The sequence below is a fragment of the Haliaeetus leucocephalus genome, unplaced genomic scaffold (genome assembly GCF_000737465.1).
Source record: "Haliaeetus leucocephalus isolate CR32 unplaced genomic scaffold, Haliaeetus_leucocephalus-4.0 Scaffold417, whole genome shotgun sequence".
In the NCBI taxonomy this organism is placed as follows: Eukaryota; Metazoa; Chordata; class Aves; order Accipitriformes; family Accipitridae; genus Haliaeetus; species Haliaeetus leucocephalus.
This window is the reverse complement of record NW_010972853.1, coordinates 7,398,195-7,412,619: the sequence shown is the minus strand read 5'-3', so window position 1 is coordinate 7,412,619 and position 14,425 is coordinate 7,398,195.

Sequence of the window (14,425 nt, the reverse complement as noted above, 5' to 3'; positions counted from 1 at the left end):
GAACAGTATAGACTTAAACTGGTCTGATCAGAAACAGCAAAAAGAGATAACTAACAAAAATCATTCAAACAAAAATGAAACTTCTTTTTTTGCATAAAGGACTTAGGCAATCTGAAAGTGGGATGTGGCAAGGCTGCAGTTACACAACCCTGTCCTAAGCAGTATAGTTGTTGCCCTTCACAAGGCATGGAAAAATCTTTGTGCAGGCCATACCTTTTTCAAATTATGGAATGCAGAAAATGGCAACAGATGCAGCAAGAGATTGTATACAAAAGACAGTTTGCACCTATGCTGGAAAGCAGTGCGAGGCATTGCAGGGGAAGCATGAATCTGAAAGAACATCTAATCTTCTACAGTAGATCAGGGCTTTATGCATTGGTGCAAAGCTGCATTGTACACATGCAGGAACAGATAGCCTTTTGGCTCATATAACTACCTTTCTCCAATACCCAGCTGACTATAAATGAATCACCTACAAAAAGGGAGTAGGAGGAATGGTGAGACTTGCATGCAATGAAGTTTTGCCATACACGAATTTACTTCAAAATCTTGAACATTGAGCTCAATCACAGGATGTTTGTGAATCTAGGACTGACAAAGCACTTGCCAAAAGAAACTTTGGAGCACAAGCTCCTGTCTGCTTCAAGGCAGCTATACAACTGTGGGTGTAATTGCCTGTGTGAGACAGATGTTTACAGAGAGTGGTCAAGAACATAGGTGCTTCTAACCTTTCCATGACTGAAAAATACACAGGAGAATATATTGCCAGCAAAGGTGCGAATTGACATCTTATATAAACCAATCTGAGCTGGCATTAGACTGTCAGATTCCAATACTATTTTAGTCATTGCAGATAGTGGATCCAGCAACGCAAGTATTTACCCCAGGGTCTGATGCTAGTATTTCAGCTGTTTTCTACACCCTACCTCTGATACATTTACATAATCACACCTCTGACAACCATCAAGACCTACCAGCAAAATCTATATAGACTCCAAAAAAGCTAGCGCTTTTCAATTCAGCCAAACTCAAGCATCACAGAGGCTGCTCGTGTTCCCCAGCTTTTACAGTCAATAACCCGTAAGTTATTTCTGGAGACTGACAGAAGTTACATTAGCAAAGGCTGACTTTTTATTAGCATTTCCATTAGGTTGTGCCCAGCTCTTATGATTGACTTTGGTAAGGTTCGCCAGACCATGCCAGTAATCACATGAATGAGATAATTATAGACACAAAGGGATTTTACTGTGTTGACTCTGCTAGCCAGATTAGCTGCTGGTGGTGGGGGATGCAAGACATCTGTTATTCTTTCAGTTCTTAAAAATAATTTGTCAAAACCAGTAGTGTTTATGGCTAAGAAATGAAACACTGGAATAAATCCTTGATTTCAAAGAGTCCAGGCATATTAAATTACTTTGCAGCTACTTAGCCTTATCTCTGGAGAAATGAAGAAATGGGAGTCAAAAATCGTTCTTTTAATACATGCCACAATGTTTCTGGCGAAGAAAATGCAAACCTATTTGGGGTCTACAGTCTTCTAGCTAAACATGAATGGAGAAAAGAAAGAACAGAATAGAGGCAGAAAAGGAGACAAAGAGAAAAGAGAGCAAGAACAATATTAGGAGAAAAAACAATATTAATTGATTTTAAACCCAAATAAACTCTGGAAAGATTCCAAATGAAATGGCCTCATAGAAACACAAAAGACTTTGTTAAAATAGAAGGCAAATTCTTTGGGAGTGGTTGCAATAGACTCACTGGATTTTCTGTTTCAGATATCATGAAGTAATCTAATTAAAATGGGATTATTTCTCAGATTTTCCATTGCTTATTTGCTTTGCTGCTCTTTTTCATCTCAATCTTAGAGCAGTCACTTTGGACTACTATCAGAGTAGGACTTAGGTAGTACCAGCTAACATTTTAATTCAGAATCATCATGGAATCCATCAGCAGGAGCTCCAATTTTAATTATTTTTTTTTTTTTTCTAAATCCTGTACCTTTCAGTAGATTTCTCCCTGAAGCATGGGTGCAGAGATCAGAGTCTGCTTTTTGGCAAGGTTACCTTTATTCAGTTAACTATAACTTAGAACACACTAATGCTCTCATATGTAGATAGATTTCCATCATCTTTTCTTCTTAAACTCTCTTTTTTTTGTAGCAAATTATTACTGTTCTTTACATTACTTTCTCTAACTTTGATACAGTAAGTTAAAAAAGATCACATGTGACTTTGAACAATTCTGCAGATGACCCTTGGAACATTTTTTGTCAGTGTCACTTAGCATTTCCAACCAAAGGCTGAACTACACGCTGAGTTTGATGGGTTTTTATTACTAGTGGTATCAGCCCAGCTTCCCTGCTGGGTATCAAGATCATGTATCTAACTTTCCTCCCTATAGCAGTTTTCCCCTTAACTAAGCACGAGCCTGTTTGTCCCTACAGACTCCTTTAAGACATATAATGCTTTCTTGGTTTCACATGGAATGAAAAACTATGCCTTGGGGGCATCCTAATTTATATGCTTTATCTGAAAATGCCCCTCCAGCAGAAGTCACTTTGTAAAAGTGATACCATGGCATCATATAAATGTACTCCCAATATACTTTTCCTGTCACTGTATTCGTTTACTCATCAAAACAAATTTTTGCTCCTTTTTGTAATTCATATTCTAGTTATAGTATGGCAAAGATAAAATCAGCAAGTGTCTGATTTATTTTAGTGATGAGCTAAGTCCTTTTAAGTAACTTTGATACGAACTGAAAAATTGTTTCCGAGTTGCACATAGAGTGATGTTTATAGTTTGGGTACCTCAAGGGCTTTCTGTGCTGCAGTGAGTTTCATTTGACTGTGTCAGATTTAGTGAAACAGGTAATTATTTTCCTGAAGGCATAACAGTTTTTTTAAAGACTTAATAAATGTTTACGGTTTTAAAGTTCAAAAATATTTAGACTAGGTATGGAGAGTTAGCAAATACTTTTAAACACGAAACACTCATGGCCTACCTCTGGCCCTGTGAGCTGTGAATAAATCAAGGGATGATGCTGAGTGGGAGGAGGCTTCCCTGCAAATTGGTCACTGGGAGCACAAAACTCTGTTGGATGGACACAGGCTGGTAGTTGTAAGACTATTTCTCTCATGGTAATTTTAGCCAGATAAATGTAGCATCAAGGGAGCTCATAGTATAAAACATTATTATAAAAATGGAGACTGTTTGGATCATTCAAGTTTTACAATCATATACAATTTTCACAAGTATTTTGATTCTCCTTAAGAAGGTCATTTTATTTTTTCTCTTTAGGTGGAAACTAAAGAATCTTTTAGCTCTTAAAGCTCTTAAAGAGCTGATGGAATTTTTTTCACACAGATGTTGGAATCCTGGACTCAGTTAAGTAAATGGAAGTTTTACTAGTGAACTCATAATAGGGTTTTACTAGTGAACTCATAATAGGATTTTCCCATGAAGTGTGTCCTAAATAAGAGTTTCTTTCTAGTTCTTTTGTGAACAGTTGGAAGTTAAATTAACCATCCTAGATATTATAAAGCTTGTATAAAATTATGTTAATGGATTTTCTCTTTTTAAAATTATTTTTTAGCTTTTAAAGGCTTATCTCTCTCCATTCTTCTGGGCTGAAGCAGAGGTAACCAGGCACTGTGGAAAAACCTTGTTGAATAAAGAGTGGTCAGGGGGAACTCCTGCATTTTAAAATGTAATGTATTTTACACATGTAATACACGTAATACAGGAGTTAATACAATGAAGCAAAATGCCATGACATCTCTTATTCTTTGCAACCTCTTACTAACATTCTGGAGTTTCAAAATGCAAGACAATGTGACATTATTAATCACTAGTATAGCTAATAACACCCTGTACAAACAGATATGATTAGATTCAGCTTAACTCATGGATACCCAGGTATTTTTTTATGCTAGAAATGAGTAATTTTCCCCTAAGTTTCATCTCTTCATGGTTTCCTATAAAGAGTTCAAGTACTGAACACTTTTAGAAACTAATGTGAAGCTTCAAAGAAAAAATTAGATGTACTGAATACAATCTAAAGTAATTTAAACTACAAAATTTACATGACTGATTAGCTCACGAGTGGTACGTACTAAAAATACTAGAAAATAATATACAATGAATGAAAAATTAGCTGCTTTACAGTAGTATTTATTTGCCTTATTTTTGTCCGTGGTTTGGGAGAAGTACATAATACTGTCTCTCTGATCAACATTGAATATTCAACCCATTTTCATAACCTTTGGGGATAAATATGTAAAACTACTGACTGATAAGGACTGTGCTTAAGAGTTACTACTAGAGCTTATGTAAAATATGGCAAAAACCAAACCCCAATCTTAAACAACAACTGTCCCTCCAAATCTTTCTAGTCTGTCAAGCAAATTACTCTTAAAAATAAACTTTATGCTTTAGTGCAGTGATCCTGTTTGTTTGGGCAGTTACATTTATATACTTTTGCATAACTGCAGTATACGGGGTTTTTTGTCAACAGGAAAAGAATTCTGAAGCTGCCTAGAGAATTGATTCTACCTCTCAGCAGAAGTTATGAAAATGAATGTAAAATTTTTTTTCATCTTCATTTAGGTTTTATTTTATTTTCACACTCAAGAGTGATCACTTGATCTACCTGTAAAATAAAGACATTGGATCACTGTGTTGATCTTGGCTGGGGTAGAGTTAATGTTCTTCATAGTAGCTAGTACGGGGCTGTGTTTGGGATTTGTGCTGAAAACAGTGCTGATAACACAGGGATGTTTTTGTTCTGGCTGAGCAGTGCTTACCCAGAGCCAAGGCCTTTTCTGCTCCTCACCCCACCCCACCAGCGAGCAGGCTGGGGGGGCACAAGGAGTTGGGAGGGGACACAGCCGGGACAGCTGACCCCAACTGACCCCAGGGGTATTCCAGACCATGTGACGTCATGCTCAGCATAGAAAGCTGGGGAGAGAAGAAGGAAGGGGGGGACGTTCAGAGTGATGGCGTTTGCCTTCCCAAGTGACCGTTACGACGCGTGATGGATCCCTGCTTTCCTGGAGATGGCTGAACTCCTGCCTGCCCACGGGAAGTGGTGAATGGATTCCTTGTTTGCTTTGCTTGCATGCACAGCTTTTGCTTTACCTGTTAAATTGTCTTTATCAGCCCACAAGTTTTCTAACTTTTACCCTTCTGATTCTCTCCCCCATCCCACCGGGGGGTTGGTGGTGAGAGAGTGGCTGTGTGGTGCTTAGCTGCTGGCTGGGGTTAACCATGACAACAATTACATTCATCAGCTACCTAGAGACATAGCCATCAACTTTATATTGCCATGCAACCTAGTCAAGCCTGTGGTTGCTTTGGCTCACTAGAAAATTCCAGCGGGTATAACCTTTCCACTCTGTTGCATAATTAATATATTTATATCTGTTAATAATGGGACAAAATGTGAAAAATCAAAATAAAGAAAGTATATATCTAGAGCTTATTTTCTTGAGCTACAAAATACATGAGGTATATATCTTTGCAATTTCCAAGTCTAATTAGAGGTGATAGGTGTGAAATGAAAATCCAGATTCAAACAACATAAACTAGCAGAAAATCTGAACTCTTATCAGACATTAAGTTTTCAGCAGGTATAAATTTAAATCACTTCATCTGATAATATCTGAAGCCTTGTGGTTTAGTTTCTCAGCTTTTACTTATACCACAGAATGCCCTATACTTCTTGTATTTCAGCATACCCTTGAGAATTATAAATCAAATCTTCAACGGTATAACTTCATGATTTTATCCATCAACCTTTAGTATATATTGTTAACAGAATTTTTCAGAAACTGCTTTAGTTATTTTGCAGAAGTGGTCAAAAATTGAAGTGCATATCTTAGCTCTCATTTGTTATTTGATCTGGTTACAATAATTTCCTATTTTTTCCCTCCGTCCCACTCCCTTCTTTTCATACAAAATCCATATATGATCTGGACTGAATGAGGAAATAAATAAATTATAATAAAAATCTGCCAAAACACCCTGCTGTGCTTTCACATGCAGATGACATTTCCGTAAGAAATTCTTCCACAAAAATATTCTTTTCTTTTTCTTTTTTTTATTCTCCCAAGTGTGCTTATGAGTTTTTACCAATATTATAATTCAGTTCCAACACTGGCAAGCTAATTTTGACTGCTTTCAGGCAACCATGAGTTAGTGTTCTTTAAACACTCAACCGTATCTGCAGACCATAATGCCCTAATATACTAACTGACTTCAGTAGTTCTTGCTGGCAATGAAATATCATCCAGTCTGTGTTTGTAAAGGGTCAGCCTAACCCTGAGCTTCAGAGCAACACGGTATTGAGCTGTGAAGGAACCAATACAGTGATTGCCAAAGCTCTTTTCACATCATGACTGTAAAAGACATTTTTGGATCTTCCAGCAAACCAGCACCCACATGTTTTATTTACAGTATATTCAACATTAGTGATGCCCTAGCTCTTGTGTGTCATGAGCATACAAATGTATTGCTAATTTCCTGGAAAACTGGCAGGGGATAGTTTGTATCACCCCCTACACTTATAACGGACTTCAGTCTGTGTCACAGCGAAATGAGGAAGATTTATTGAGGGGGTGGAATACGGAATCTAGATGACTGATTTGCCTATTTTGTTCCTTGTGGTAAATCACTTCAGAGAGCAATATATACACTCATTGTGTACATCTTTTTTCCTATTTGTTGCATAAATTCATATGATAGATACAAACACTCATTTACCCTGTTATTTTTTAATCAAATTATTAAAATGAATATTATAGAAAAACTCAGTCACTTAACAAAAAATAATTAAATAATGGACTCTGTGGCCAAATAATTATTTATCAGCATGAATTTGCCCCCAAAGCTTATGCAAATGAAAATGGATTGAACATTCAGTGTTGATCAGAGAGACAGCATTATGTACTTCTCCCAAACCATTGACAAATACAGATGGGAAAGGGTCACTGCATTTTTATTCCTAGCTGTTATTTGGACAGATGGCCAGTCACTGCAGTTGTTCAAACTTTTTTTTCCCTAATTTAAATTTAATGAAGTGCAAGAGATCCACCAAAATGATTTTATTTTTTAAATATTTCCTGGGGGAAATAAATGCTATTGCTCTCTTTTGCCTCCCTCCTCCTACAAGCAGAATTTCTGTCTCACTGTGCAGCTGCTGCTTAGAAAATTAACAAATGCAGCTCTTACCTACATGAAGCTTTTGATTCTAAGAAAAACATGAAATAGAATATAAAATTTTGTCAACATTTCTACAGTAAAACAAAGACCTCTCTACTTGGGAAGGTTTTTTGTTTTGTTTTTGTTTTTTTTGTATGTATCTGTATACTTTAGACCCAGTTTTGACCTAAGTGAAACTGGGGAGAAAATATCTTCCAGATTTTTAAACGAACTTACAGTTTTCTGGATCCATTACTGTCTAAGAAAAATTCACCTTTAAAAAAAAATACCATACTTCTCCAGCACTTTTAATTTGTGTATAGAGATGTAGTCTTCTAGCCAGAACTGTTAACTCAGAAGTCTATTCCCAGAACTATACGGACATCACTGATGATGTAATCACAGATGCTTTTGACAAATAAAATTACAGTCATAAACAAGTAAGTCTCGTTGGCTGGGAATCCGGAAGAAACAGGAAAAAAACCAGTGTTTATTGGAATGGAAATAACCAATCTGGAAAAGAAAGGGTTGTTTCTAAGAAGATGGTAAAAACAGCAAAGAAAGAAGAATAAACATTAAAAACAAATGACTGGCCCAAACAAAATCCCTGGATTTCAACACTCTAGAACTACAGAAAAATGTGAATGTGAATATAAACATATCAGACCTATCTCAATTAAGCCATATTTTACATAAGCTCTAGTAGTAACTCTTGAACACAGTCCTTATCAGTGAGCATTTTTACATATTATTACTGATACTGTTTTATTGCCTGTGTGATTGAAAATCACTTAGCTGGAAATCAAAAAAACTCTTCTCTCTGCTAATACTATGTTTGGCTTGCTTTCCATTTAGTTCCATTTTAATTGAGTAGAACTGTCATCTCTAACAAGCAATAGATGTATGATTTCAGTATTCATGTTAGATGGCTCCATGGTAGGTGTGGAGTGCATGGAACATTTTTGTTGTCTAGATAGGCAACTGCAAGAGCATATGCGTACGACTCCTTTTAAAGGAGAGATATATGTAATACCACCTTCTCCAAGTGCATGAACAAAGCACTGGCATTCTGGAGATGACAGTGTGCCAGCTTTGAGGAAAGTTTTTTTGCAAAGTAAAACTGCTCTTTATTTCTTCTTTTACTGGCATAAAAGTAAACAAGGAGACCAGAGGAACAACATTTTTTTGAGTGTAAGGCCTCTCTGTCTATTAATTTGCTGAAGTGATTGAAACAATTGTTCTCAGAGCCACAGTCTGAGCTGGTTGATGCTCAAGGGAAAATCCTGACTATATCCTCAGAATAGCTTCATCTATTAGACTAAAAATAATAACAGATTAAGCGTAAGGAGCAACAGTCATCCAATCTAAAAGATATGCCTCTGCCCACAAAACAGAAACAGGAACATAAGTCTCTACTAGGGTGGTAGAGAAACAGTTAATACAAGCTAGCGAGCTCACTTTGAGCTCAGTGTGTTGACACAGCTGCAGACTGTGAGAATATAATCAAACTAAGTAATGGTGGCTTTTGCCCATGATAACTTTGGGGTGGAGGCAGGCTTTGTGAGGGACCTCTGTGCGTCACTGTCAGATAACTGATTCACTGGGAGATATTTTCAGAAAGCGCTAGAAGTCTATGTTGTACAGTGAGCAGAAACTTATTTTCATTTGTCTTCTGTTTTTACCCAGAAATAAGAGTCCATGTGGTGGACACAGCCTACAGTAGGACAAACAAATATTTGTTTGGGACCTCATATACGTTGATATGAAATTCTGTAGGTGGCTGACAATCAAGAAGGGTTCATTAGTTGTTACTTGGATGAAAGGTTGCATCATGGAAGAAGTAGACCTTTGCAAGGACCAGAGCAGTAGCAAAAAGAGAAAGTAGTGATAGATTCTTCTTTAAAATGAGAAAGGTGTTACACTGTTTATAGAATACTTTCTCCTAGGTAGCAACACTTTTCTGCCTCAAGCAACGTGAGGGACCCTCTGTCAATAAGTTGTTGGAAACCAGAGACCATGTACAGCCCTTCTCTTTTTTTAATTGCTGAGAGATATGGGCTTTTTGGCTCCATTTTTAAAATTCCAAAGTAAGTGTAGTGAAATTTACAGCCTTGATCACAGTTTAATAAATAATTAAGTATACTTGTAAGAATTGCACCAATGGGGCTTTGTTTTTCTTTGTATTTGCCATAAACCAAAAAGAGGGTTAAACAAGTAGCTTTTTCTTCTGTCTATTGTGAAACCAAATTGCAAGTACAAAATTTGGTATATTCACCAAACAATGAGTGGAAGTTTGCATAGTTTGTAACCAGACTTGTTTTCCCATTGCTTTCACCGGATCTGTAACTGCATTGTTGAGGCTTGGAAGATTAAGAACTGACTGTGTGCATATAAGTTTTATGACACTACCTTGCTCTCAAGGATTGTGGATAGAATCTCTGCTTCTCAACTAATTCAATTTTTCCAAACACCACTCTGAAAGTCACATTCTTTTCAGCAGTATAGAAGTCCGAGTTGTACAACTTCTTATGCCTTCTGACTGCTCATAAGTAGAACCCAGTGGCAGTTATTTGTTTTGTGAAATTCCTTCATATTAAAAAATTAGTAACCAAAAGCCCGTTTCAAATCTGTAGACTCCATAATATTATGGTGATCATAATTGCTTGGAAGGGAGGAAGCTCTGTGGAAACTGAAAACTTCAGTCTGTGTTTCAACCATTCATCCAACTGCAGTATCATCTTCTACAACAAACTACTGCCCCCCCTCCACCCCCAATTCTGCTCCTCCCTAATTTCAGTTTTCCCAATTAAGAAGTATAGCCATCTGTCAAGGTGGAAAATTAAATTCTCCACAGTTAAAATGCAGTATTAAGAGAAATACTTTTTTTTCCTTTTTCCTTTTTTCTTTATAAATCTGAAGCTCTGAGTGTGCACATAGAAGTCATTTTGCACACATGCGATCAGTAAAGCAGTTATTTACACAGCACGTATGATACACAAGTTCCTACCCAGTCAGAGGAACATGAAAAATAATTATATTAATTGTACTTTATTTGGCAGTAACTTGTTTTTTTTTCTGGTTGAACATGTGCAGAAAACTGGCATTTTATGTATATATTTATCCTTTCTCATTACAGCTTTTTTTTCAAGTCACAGTATTAACAAAACAAACAAACAAAATGCTTAATAAATGGATCTTTACATGATATTGACCTGAAGTGCAACTGCATTCACTGCAGGTTACATAAACCTCTAGTTACTGAGCTAGATTGCGCTTTCAGAAAAAATACCTTAAAGTTTTCTTCAAGCACAGTGGCAAAAGACTTTTCAAGAGGAATCTCATCATCTCCAGATATTTTTAAATAGAGAAGCAGGCATACAGTTCACTTTTCACATTATGATGCATACTTAATGTTAATTCTTTGGAAATTATGGACTAAGATTGCAATGTTGCAGTCACGGTGTGCTGGTTTTGGCTGGGATAGAGTTAATTTTCCTCATAGTAGCTAGTACGGGGCTGTGTTTGGGATTTGTGCTGAAAACAGTGCTGATAACACAGGGATGTTTTTGTTCTGGCTGGGCAGTGCTTACCCAGAGCCAAGGCCTTTTCTGCTCCTCACCCCACCCCACCAGCGAGCAGGCTGGGGGGGCACAAGGAGTTGGGAGGGGACACAGCCGGGACAGCTGACCCCAACTGACCCCAGGGGTATTCCAGACCATGTGACGTCATGCTCAGCATAGAAAGCTGGGGAGAGAAGAAGGAAGGGGGGGACGTTCAGAGTGATGGCGTTTGTCTTCCCAAGTGACCGTTACGCGTGATGGATCCCTGCTTTCCTGGAGATGGCTGAACACCTGCCTGCCCATGGGAAGTGCTGAATGGATTCCTTGTTTTGCTTTGCTTGTGTGCGTGGCTTTTGCTTTGCCTATTAAACTGTCTTTATCTCAACCCACGAGCTTTCTCACTTTTATCCTTCTGATTCTCTCCCCCATCCCACCGGGGGGTTGGTGGTGAGAGAGTGGCTGTGTGGTGCTTAGCTGCTGGCTGGGGTTAACCATGACACATGGTTACAGCAAAAACTTTCCCCTACCCCTTCCCAAAAGCTTCCCTGATTAGTATAGATGTGTGCAAGACACTTTGCTGCTCAAATTGGGGCAGGATGCACAAACAAATGATTAAGGACTGAGGCTGCATTTATAATGTTCTCTTAAAGGTGTCGATTACAGAGACCTCAGGAGTGAATTTACTGTTTTTTTATTTGATTTGCTCTTGGAGGACACTTGGAGATATAACTAGAGAAGCTAACTCAAATGAAAAGAGTCTCTAGGACCATTTGGCCTTACACATTTCTGAGGCCCTCTGGTTATGAGTAGTATTCAAGGTTATGCTTACTGAAAAGAGGGAAGATATTTCCAGTAGGTTTGTAAGGTAGAGAGCATATAATCACATTAGGCTCCATTATGTTTCTTTAAAAGTTCCAATCCTGTAATTTATTGACCTTCCTTTTCTGACTTGCTAGAAACAAAAAGGGCTGCAAGAAAGATGTCCCCTGCATCACAGAGGACTAAGATACATTACCTCTCCCGGGGTTTAGTTCCCAGCTGTCCCAGCCCACACGTCTTTCATCATCACTCTAATTTATCCCTGTCTTGTCATAGTTCTAAGAAGTAAAGCAAGCTAACAGTAAAGCAAGAGGTATTTGACCTTGGCTGTGGATAAAGACATAAAATGGCTTCAGGACTTATCTATCTTCACTTTTTTTCAGACAGTCATCTCCTTTAAAACTGTCTCAAGTGCCCAGAAAGTTGTTAGGTGACCCAAATCTTCATATACCCTTGTCAAGGCAACCTTGGACAACACAGGCCAGTTACAATCTAATCTTTTGGCCGTTGCTGTCCACCTGAGCATCCTTGAAACTACTACAGTAGCTGTTGAATACAGAGAAGATCAATGCCTCTTCAGCAGTATGTCTTTTCCTTCTCTCATTTATGATGACTTTTCCAACAATATTATTTGGAACAGGGACATGCAGTGTTCATGATTATAGGTAGTCATGTAGGCAAAAGCCCAAGAGGCCTGAGTTTTTATATCTATTAGGAATAAAACACTCACTGTGCTATATGGATTTTGCTTTCTCTACCTGTCAGTTTCCTCTTCTCCTCCACTCTTGTCACATGCAGCAGAGGTGACCATGGCATATAATCCTCTCTGTTGCATGGCCTGACAAGCCCAGCCTCAGGCTGATGGTCTTTTCACTAGAACTATCACCACCTTTCCATTCATGCCATAAGTTTTCATCTCTTGATGGAAAACATCACAGAAAAGGGGAATATGCCATTGGTTTGGAAAATAATACCAGTACAGCAAGCAGTGTATAATGTTTCCACCATCACCACTCCACCCATGTCTCAACTATTAACACAAACTTTCTGTCACCACACCCCCTGTCTTGGGCATTAGTAGTTTTGTTCTGTTTAGTTCATGTGATGGTGCTGTGTTCCCTGGCAGAGAGCCATCCACTGCTATTTACCCAGTCTGCCTCTTCCTCTGTAAATCCAAGATTATCTACTGGTTTAGTTTACTCTTCAGGCCTGGGAAGGGTGCAGTTTGATAGTTGGAGAGTATTCCTGCTGGTTCTAGTAAGCAGTTACCCACTGTTGTTCCACTGAGTCTTATTATATGGCTTTACCTTCTATATGCTTATCCCCAGCAACCTCTTTGACTTAATTCAGTGCTCTCAGGAAAAATACCAAAGGAGTACATTGAAATACTACTATAGACATATGGGAGGGGTGGGGGGAAGCTATGCTATGTCCCCTTTTCCACCGCTATTTTGCACAGTTGTCCAAAGAGACTGGGAATTTTATATTTGCAGTGCTAATGCTAAGTAGTATCTATGACCTGAGATTTAGGTAACGATATAAATATAAATTATTTCTATGATATTCTGTGGTAGATGAAATATTAATTTTGGTTTTAGAAGCAAGTGGAGAAAAGACTGAAGCCAATAACATGTCAAGAGCTGAAATCTTCTGTTTTCTTCCAAGAAATTCTACTGAAGCAACTCTACCATGATTATCAGAGAAATAGGAAAATAAAACTCCTGCAAGTAAATAGAGCACTACATTATATGTCCCATAGGGTTAATATTATATCTGGATAGATTACTCATTTTATTTGCTGTTTTTTAAATGCTACTATGCTTCTTTTTCTTCTTGTGCTTTAACATATTTGTGCTGACGGTATAAGACTCAACACAAAAAGCATCTTAGTCAACTCTCAGCCAAAAAATATGCTATAGCCACAAAAATAAAGTCAAGTCAAAAGGAGGAAAAAAACCTATCTCCAGAGAAAAACAATCATTTAATTGAATGATAAAAAGAAAAACAAAATCAATTTCCTCCGCGGAAGATAAGGAATTGGAGGAAAAACAAAAAATTACATACTACATCAAAATACCTTGCTGCCTAAAGGAGATGCAGGCAATCTATAATAGGAGAAAAAGATTACCAAAATATGAGGACAGTCAAAGCAAGAAAATAATAATATAAAGAAAAGCTTTAGCATATTTCATGATATGAACTTGAGACATGAAAAATAGATGAAATAATTTTAAGGGATACCATCTGAAATGTCAAATAACACTGAAAAAGTCCTGAAGCCGTGAATGCATTTGTGTGTATACCTGTCCATGCACTCACTTTTCTGTCACACATGTCCATGCTATAATGAACAGCAACAGAAGTTACACCAGTTTGGGGTTTTTGTTTTTGGTTTTTTTTTTTTCTGTGGTAGTATTAGCTGTAAAACAAAAAATTAATATGCCAGATTCCTTTGGGACTCCTTTTGTTTCTGGAACTGTAGAATACAAATTGCATTTCACACTAATTAGTCTAACCAGTTAGTGTGTTATATAGAAATGTTTGATTATTTTCCTTTTCACTGATTATGATGGATACATTTTCCTGTAGTAATTTTTTTCCTTTTCACTGGCTGTGCTTGATATATTTTCTTGTAGTCAACTTTTTTCAACATTTATTGCTAGCTTATTTACTCCTGTTGAAGCTTCAGATGTTTTTTGAATCTTATGTTGATCTCTTCAACATATAAAAGACTACATATAAAGAAAGCATAAGAACAGTCATAACTCCCAAATCACAGCCAAGTACAGTGTCATGGTTCCAGCCCAGCCGGTAACAAAGCACCACACAGCCACTTGCTCACTCCCC